The sequence below is a fragment of the Pungitius pungitius genome, chromosome 20 (genome assembly GCF_949316345.1).
Source record: "Pungitius pungitius chromosome 20, fPunPun2.1, whole genome shotgun sequence".
NCBI lineage: Eukaryota > Metazoa > Chordata > Actinopteri > Perciformes > Gasterosteidae > Pungitius > Pungitius pungitius.
The window spans coordinates 2,862,434-2,871,851 of NC_084919.1; positions in this window are offsets into that span (position 1 = coordinate 2,862,434).

Here is a 9,418-nt window from a genome sequence, read left to right on the forward strand (position 1 = left end):
ATGTGTCTAATGGTTGATTTGTGGGAGAAGTTAGTCACACGTTTGAGACCAAAGGGTTTCAAGGAAATCATCTCAGTGCTGAGTGCGCAGATGACAAATGGCTCTGAAGATGGAGCGGGTTAACAGTGCGTCCTCACAAATAACTGTAGGGTCTTCCCTACTGTGTGGATGATGTATGAATTGCTTGAGCTGAACCCGATGCTGCGTTTATTGCAATGCCACAGCTGTGCTGATGATCAGTGGCTCACACAAACACACACACAGAGCAGTGCAGAGATGGCCGATATGGTCTCTTGCAGCCAAACGGATCGTAACTATTCGCATACGCAAGCCCAGGTACGCAAAATTCACAGGTGGCTGAATTCCCATATGCATGTTTGGTGTAAATTAGGTATGGTTTGAATTGCAAATTGGATCCAAGGCTTTTCTTTCCCTGCATTTAAATCATGGCTTGTTAAAAGCACTAAAAGATTACAAAATCCTATGTGCATATCTATGTAAATAAAATCTAAAAAAATTAGTTACAAAAAAGTATTTTCATTTTGGATCAAAACATGACAAGAAAAAAATATTCAAAATATATCTCAAATTTTTTCTTTAAAAAACATTTGGAAAAAAATAAGGTAAAAGTGTTAATGTTAAAATGTCAAAAATGTTTTGGCAAAAAATGCAAAATATATTGAGTCGAAAAATGTCATGGAAAAAAAATCCATAAATATAATGTTGAAAAATGTTTTGAAAAAATATTGTGGAAAGAAAAGCCTTGTAAAAAAAGTAATGAAATTTGCAATAGCTATATTTTTTTGGTGTGATTTTTGTGTGAATCTCTACCTGGTAAAGACGCAGTGTGCTGGGAGTCTTCCCTGAGCTTCATGTAGGTGGGAGTCTAGCAAATCCATGTAATATTAGGGAGGGCATGACACACGTGACTTTGAGCTACTTCTAAAAGTAAGGGAGCCTTTTATAACAACGGCGTATCCTAAATAAATTGTGCTTTCAGGCATTAACATTTATCTGTGTGCTGTGTGTGTGGGCCCTATGACATATCGGCATGTGTGTTTTCTATCATCAACCCACCGGCCCCCGCATATATATATATATATATATACCTCTCTCTATGTGTGCACAGAGTCTATCGGGACCCCACAGAGTCAACAGAGCCAGACATACCTCCATGCTGCGTGTCTGTCGGCCCGCTAATCCTCACACTTCCCCTTCCCTCCCTGCGAGTTAGATATCAAGCCTATGAAATGAACACACATCCCCCAGTCGATGAACTCCCATTCGGAAGCGCGAGGCGGTAATGCGAGGCCCTTCTCCTGCTCTCCTCCCATGCTCTGAGGCTGAGGAGAGAGAACGACAAGGAATAACTCCCACGAGCTGCTACTCAGATGATGGATTTGTAGCGAGAGCAGAAATTAGGCGGAAGCATGAGGGTACATTTCATCACTAAAGCAACGTGTTTCATACCCCAAATATGATCCCTCCTGTTTCTTAAATAATTGTAGATCTCCATACGTTTGAATAATAATGAAATAATCAATAATAATACAAATCTTATCCAGCACTATATGTGTTTAGCCTTCATATTACTTGAAGTATGATGCCTTAAAGTATAATGTAATCGTCTGTCTTTGGTCAAGGTGGGATTCACGAGTCGTCCCTGTTCTCTCACCATTTAGCTGTATGAAGTGAGGAGGCACATGAGGAAAAATGGGCTCACCAAATGGAGTGGAGAGAAAGCTTCATTTGGAATGTGGCTCAACAGACGGCACCACGGACGCCGGTACGAGAGCGAGTCCCTGACAAAGTGCCTTTGAGCGGATTTTGCACGTGTCGGGGGAACATCGAATTCCGGTCACTTGTTTCTTCATGCCTAATGATCCGTGTTGTCTCTGTTCCCTCCCGCTAATGGATCGTCTGTGAGCTGCCCTGCAGGGCGGCAACGGGTTCGCCCGCCAAGCAATAAGCCCGGTGTGTGTGTGTGTGCTTTTCGACTTTCGGCTCTTTCCCGCATTCTTTGCAGCAATCCGTCGGGTCGAGGAAGTAGGCCGACTTTTGGGCCAGAACCCCTGGACTCCTTTGCAGATGCCAACCTCTGAGGTCATCGCGTGTGCAACGGGTACCGACACGTCTCACGTGTGTGTCTCTTGCCCAACAATAACATTCGGCTTAGCTGTGCGACATTTCTCCCTTAACCAAGCTTTTTTTGTAAACCATACACTGACCATAGCGTATGCTACCTTTCCGTCGCTTCCATCCTGGGAAGTTGTAAAAAGTAAAAAACCTCGACATGGCGCAGAATCAAGGGTTGTGCAGACTTCCTACGATGTCGCCATTCATTGTCTTTGTCGCCTGGCGCGTTGTGTACTCTGGCGTGTTGCGCAGAGCGTAGGTGCGCGTCCCTGAGAATCTCGCAGCATCTGTTCGTGCTTAATGGAGGGAGGGCGCCGTGCCAGGAGTTTGCCGACTTCAGGGGCTCCGCTAAATGCGACGGCGACAGTAGACATCTGTGAGGCGGAGACGAGGCCTCGTTCTGTAATCGCTTGCTCTCCCTGTTGAAATTAGATGCATCTTTCTAAGGGTCCTCGACAAGGTGCAGCACCGGAGACATTAAGCGGGTTTTTTCTAAGACACCAGATTACCACCGATTTCCTCCAATTAGCTCGTGGGTGGAAAACGCCACAACATGGAGTCACCGGGGGGGAGGCAGAATTGGGATGATGGGGCTCCTTAAAAGGGTCAACGATGCAGGAAAAGACTGAGCAGGTCGTGATTTACTCCTTTCTGCAGTGGTCACAGGCCATTGGCTTTTCACACACCGGGGTTGTAAGCGCACAGGTTCTCATACTCCAGTTTCATTTAGACCTTTGTCCCGGAATACATGGCACATTAACCGGATTGTCACAAGACTGAAGAGTAATGTGGGATTATAATAGAATATTTCTCCTGTTTCCGGGGCCGTGTGCATTTTTCATGTTTCTTTATCTGCAACAATGGGATTGTGAGCTGATTTCAAGATTATTCTTTAACAACACTCAGTTTCCATTAAAAGGCTTCCTCAGGCATTAACAGATTAAATTGCTAGATTGTATCAAAGCAAATATTTGCATATTTGTTCAGCGTGTGTGTGTATATTTCTTTTTAAATCAACTCATGTTATTTTTCATTCAAATGGTTGTAAAGCGCTGCAGGGCAGCCAGCAGACACATATCGTAAACATTCAAACCAAACAGCGGTGGCAGTGTGATGCAAAAAAAAACGACAAAAAAACCCAAAGCGTCTTAAATTAGGAAATACGCACAGTGTTTATCTTAACCACTTCTCCCGTATCTGGATTCCAACTGCTCCAGAAAAGCCCCGCAGAGCACTGTGAGAAGAGTTGGCGTTTGAAACAACATTTTTTGAAAAAAATAAATAAAAGAGAGCAAGTGCAAGCAGGCAAATCCCATCCCTCCTTCCATTCCCTGATTAATTAGTTCCAAGTTATCCATGAAAGTAATACACTGATAAGGCCAGGAACAAACAGAAGCCCATGACTAGTGTTTCCCTGTGAGCTGCAGCAGCTCCGATCGGAAACTTTATAAGGCTTGGCCTCGTTGGCTGATGGAGCGGGCTGTTTGCGTGGCTGTTTGCGTGGCTGTTTGCGTGGCTGTTTGCGTGGCTGTTTGTGTGGCTGTTTGTGTGGCTGTTTGCAGGGCTGTTTGCAGGGCTGTTTGTGTGGCTGTTTGCGTGGCTGTTTGCGTGGCTGTTTGTGTGGCTGTTTGCGTGGCTGTTTGTGTGGCTGTTTGCGTGGCTGTTTGCAGGGCTGTTTGTGTGGCTGTTTGCGTGGCTGTTTGCAGGGCTGTTTGTGTGGCTGTTTGTGTGGCTGTTTGCGTGGCTGTTTGCAGGGCTGTTTGTGTGGCTGTTTGTGTGGCTGTTTGCGTGGCTGTTTGCAGGGCTGTTTGCGTGGCTGTTTGCTGGGCTGTTTGTGTGGCTGTTTGCGTGGCTGTTTGCAGGGCTGTTTGTGTGGCTGTTTGCGTGGCTGTTTGCGTGGCTGTTTGCGTGGCTGTTTGCGTGGCTGTTTGCGGGTCTGTTTGTGTGGCTGTTTGCGTGGCTGTTTGCGTGGCTGTTTGCGTGGTCTGTTTGTGTGGCTGTTTGCAGGGCTGTTTGTGTGGCTGTTTGTGTGGCTGTTTGCGTGGCTGTTTGCGTGGCTGTTTGTGTGGCTGTTTGCGTGGCTGTTTGCGTGGCTGTTTGCAGGGCTGTTTGTGTGGCTGTTTGCGTGGCTGTTTGCGTGGCTGTTTGCGTGGCTGTTTGCGTGGCTGTTTGTGTGGCTGTTTGCGTGGCTGTTTGCGTGGTCTGTTTGTGTGGCTGTTTGCGTGGCTGTTTGCGTGGCTGTTTGTGTGGCTGTTTGCGTGGCTGTTTGCAGGGCTGTTTGTGTGGCTGTTTGCGTGGCTGTTTGCGTGGCTGTTTGTGTGGCTGTTTGCGTGGCTGTTTGCGTGGTCTGTTTGTGTGGCTGTTTGCAGGGCTGTTTGCAGGGCTGTTTGCAGGGCTGTTTGCGTGAACACTGCCTCACCAAGCTGTTTTTGGTCCACTATGGGAGACAATGGGAAAATGTGCAACAACAGGTATGAATTAAGGCGGTCCTTGAGACGCAGCTCAGGTCTCAAGGACCGCCTTAATTCATACCTGTTGTATGAGATGCACACACACACACACACACAGCAGAGCGAGGCCTGGCTAAATGGCGAGTTATGTAAGGGTGCTTTTGTTGCAACATCATCAATACATTGATTTAGCAAACCGCCGTGCTTCACCAGCAGCCTTTGACTCAGGATGAGAGTTTTTCCACAATAACCCTCACAGCTGGATTCTTCCGCCCGGAGCACAATTAGCGATTGAAGGGCAGTCGGCAGGTCTGCTAATGCACCAGGCCCTAAAGCACAGGTTCTGGAGCTATCAGCAGGTGTCCATCTTTATTTCCTATTTCTTTTCTCTAAAAGTGCGTCGGTTTCTGCAGAAACATCACAGCTGTGCTAGCGTCCATTGCGTCCCGCCCCGAGTCCCCATCCAGCCACAGGCTCCGCCTCCAAGCGCGACCCGCCATCAATTCTCCTGCAACTCGCTGTCATCCATCCCTATCCCAGACGCAACAATCAAGGCCGATCACCCAGCCTGCAGCCGGTTTAAAATGAAAAGCTTCTTCCTGCGGCACAGGTGTGTCCCCAGACATCACTCAACCCCCCCCCCCCCCCCCCCCGCTGGAGAACGTCTGCAGGCTGGATTGATTTGTTACCGGAGTGGAGCCTTGTAAACCTGGGCGTGCCCTGGGGGGGGGGGGGGGGGGGGAGGGGAGTCAACAAAGCCTTCACGCGTACCATCTCGCCGTCGGACATGGGCTGTCATCGGCGGATAATTGACTCTCAATTAGGAGACAACGACGTTAGAGTCAGTCAGGAAGGCAGTAAATCACTCCCCGTCTGTCGGGCGCCGCCGGCGGCGGCCGCGGCCTCGTCTCCTTCCCCCGAGGCAGCTTTCCTCTTTCGCTTGCTCCCGCCTCCGTCTCGTGGTCGCCGCGTCGAGAGACTGTAGCGATGAGTCAATCATCCCTCCAAGAGCCGCCTCCCTGCAAAACTGCCTTTTGTCGACCAGGAGAAGCGGCGCGGCTCCGCGTAGGGACAAAGGAGAGGAGTCTCACCTGGAGCTGGTCCCTGTGTGCTGCCTCGGCGGCTGAGGTTGAGATAATGGCGTTGGCCAACCTGCCAACCCTAAAAAGGAAGACTTGTGTTTGAAGGAAGACGTTACAGGTGCAGGAACAGGAGGAGACGCGAGTGGAGTGGCGGCTGCAGGAGGTGTTCCCACAGAGCCGGGTGTATTGTCAAAGATAATGACTAGTGCGTGTGTGTGGGGGGGGGGGGGGGGAGTGTTGCTGTTTCCATTTCATTTTTGCCTAAAGCTGCATGCTACTGTAAGCATCATCTACAGAGACACAGAGCCTGTAGTACAACTCCCACCGAGACGCCGTGCGTTCAATCAAGCGCGAGCGCACTTGAAGACAAGCAGCTCCAGATGCCATTTGAAACGTGTTTGAAATCATTTAGGAATCATTAGTGTGACAGTCGCCTGGCTGGAGTTATAAGGAAGTGGAATGATTCATGAGTCGAGAGCCAAGCATGTCATCATTCTTACCATTTAATGACATTTCATGAGCCCTTTATCACACACTATCTATCTAGGACGGTCCCTTATTGAATCGCCACACACACACACACACACACACACACACACACACTGTGGCACTTGATGACATGTTCAGACGCTGGGGGGTTTGTGTGAGAGTAGGGTCAAGATAATCGACTCGGTCCTCCCACTAATGGGAGTTGTGTTCCTGCCACCTTGACATTGGAGAGTCAGCGTTGCCTTGTAGACATTTCGATTGCTCTCAATTAACACCAAACAGTCATGAATGCGATTGATGCCGAGTATCCCCCCCCCCCCCCCCCCCCCCACCCGCTCAGGGAGCAAATCTGCACTTGCCGTACCTGTGACGACGCGAAAGGCCCGAGCCCCTTCAACCTGCTGCGCCGATCCCTTTTCTAATGCCTCCTTTAGTGAAGCAGCATTCGAATCCGGCCCGCTGGGTTTGTCTCCGAAACACGTTCGTTTTGGTGAGCCGAGGGGTTCGTGTTTGTGTCCAGTGGAAGAAAAATGTGTTCTTTTTTTTTTATTTTGGACTGCGGCTTCTTGAGAATCCGGCGTTCCGTCACCAGACACCCGCGGCTCCTCTCGCTGCAGGTCCCCTTGGAGTTGTCCATTTTTTATTATGTTTCATCCGTGCCCTTCTCTCCTCTCTCTCTCTCTCTCTCTCTCTCTCTCTCCTGAAGAAGATGCCTTTCGAGCGGCCCGGTCGGAGATGTTTACGAGGCGGACAAACCTGAGCGCACACAGAAGCAAATATGGAGAAAGAAAAAACAAAAAAAGATTGGTTTTTACTCCTGCAGAAGCAAAAGCTGACGTGCTTTTGCCACAGGCGGAATATTTAAATGGCTGCGTGGGTTTCTCTTGTTTGTGTTTGTGTGCGGCAGGTTGCAGCTGATAATCACTTGTTCTGAGACATAAAATATGAAGAGAAATCCTCTCAAATCTTAGAGCGTGTTTGGACTTATTTTTTTTACTGTTGAACTGAACCAATGAACCAAATCCTAGCAGCTGGACGTTTGGTCCCGGGTGACGGCTCATTGGATCAATACCACTCTCGTGTCTGTGCGGTTAATACAAGAAGCACGCAAGCCTGTCATGAATCTTATGTTATTTCATTCCTCGTTCATTACAATATCACGACTTTCACGATTTCTGTGACCAAAAGAATTCACAATAGACGTGTTATCGCTGTTAAAAGACAAACGACATAATTGTTAGTTGTGCTTAATGTGTGACCTCTGAACCTCTGGATTACTTAGCCTTAGTTTGTTACCAACATGCTTATCACATCCGCCCAGATGCGCTTGCCAAAAATCTTTTTGTCTGCTCTATTTAGTGTTGATGCTACGCTAACGCTAGCTGTAGCTTCAGTGCGAACAAAGTGTCTTTCACAGGATACCGAAATACACCCCTGCAAAGTGTAACAAGCCCGCGGAGCTGCGCAACGCAAGGCGCAGCGTGAGTCTCCTCACCGCCTGCAGCTTCGTCGACTTTTACATAATCTTATCTTCCAGAAAAGCACATGTTCCCTTTCAGCTTGGCCTGCTGCCTCCTCCTGACCGACGTCCAATGGCTGCGCGCGCAAACAATCTCCTGTGGTCCCCCCCCCCCCCCCCCCTCTGTGTGACTTCGCTCCTCTTCCTCGCTTGCGTTTCGAGTTGATGAGTAAATCTTCACGGAGGTATCTGGACCCTCTCGACCGTGGCCGGGCGCTTCCACGAAAATCCATAACATTAGTTCCATCTCGCCCCCCCTCCCCCCCTTTTTCCTCCCCCCCCCCCCGCCCTGTTGCTCGCAGACAAACCGACGAGTGCAGAACCAAGATAAACGCCGAAGTTATGTGAAAAAATTATTATGTGGAAGCGCTTTTAATCGCATTTGAATGGACTTTTTCCTGGAAACGCGGGGCTGCACTCGCCCGAGAGGTCATGGATGAGAGAGTTGTTTTTCCCCTCTTTTTCTCCACGAGGTTCCCGGACCGACCTGCATTATTCACTCGCTCTTTCAAACACGCATTAAAAGCCTGATATCTGCCCCTCCGTGATGAAACGCGCCGCGGAAAGCGAAGGAACACAACAATCGCGGTGCGGCCCTGAGAGGACGAACATTAACGTGTTCAAATAATCGCATAAACGTCATTCAGGCATTTCTGTAGGAGAGGAGTTCAGACTCCCGATAAGCTTCCACGTTATTTGAGATGCTCCGTGACCCTAATGGTGATTAGAGAGATCTTCCCGTGCCTAAGAAAAGCAGCACATTTGCTTCTTACCTCAGTGACGATTTCTATTCAACTGTCTCCATCTCTAATGCAGATGTTTCTCATACATGAGTGAAAAATGCAGCACTTCTTATTTGTGTTATTCAGCGGGGGACGGGAACTTCTTCTTAAAAGAGGTACATGCAGGTAAATATACCCTCTAAATATATAAGACATGTAAGTTATAGAGAAATATAAGTCTGTACCAAAGGCTTTTTCTTCATGAGCAGAATGCGTCTGGTTTCTATCCGTAGCCTTGGGAACCAAACGGAGGCAAAACGGCACAGAACCTTCCTCCTTTTATGCTTTCCTTTCAGCAAACAAACCAGTGCCCACTAACATCATTATACATTCATAAAGGTATGTTGAAAACCACAACCTGTTCCTTTCACAGTAGCAAGCTAAATGAGCCCCTTTTTCTGTCGAAAAAAACTCTTTTTTTGTCTAATCAGTGAAAAACTAAAGTTGCATCATGAAGCCAGTAGATGAACCAAATATTGATAATATAAAATGTGTTTTACCGGAGGCAGAATGACCCTTAAAAACAATGTGACGTGAGTTTGGAACCTCAGAATTGCTTTAATCACGTCGCTGGCTTACAGCGTGCCTGCAAGCGAAAAACCCTCCTGCAACATTTGCAATCAGGCTCTTTCCCCTCCCCCCGCCCCCCCCGCCCCCCCTGTGTATTTCTTCTGGGTTTCCAACTCTCTCTAGGAAAAGGTTCACCGCAGTGAAAACAACAGTAGCTAAGAAAAGAATCGGCCTCAGAAAACAATGAGCAGCGCGAAGCTCTAATTAAAGCGCAACTTCTCGCACGAGGAGGAGGCCGATCGGCGCTTTCATTTCGCTTCACCCAAAATGGGAGATGTGAAATAAATAGAAAAAAATACTATGTAATGATTGAAAGCTTGTGATGCTTCTACCTGGAGCTCTACTGACCAACAGGCCCGTCTTCTGCAGACAACCGACCTTCACACGAGT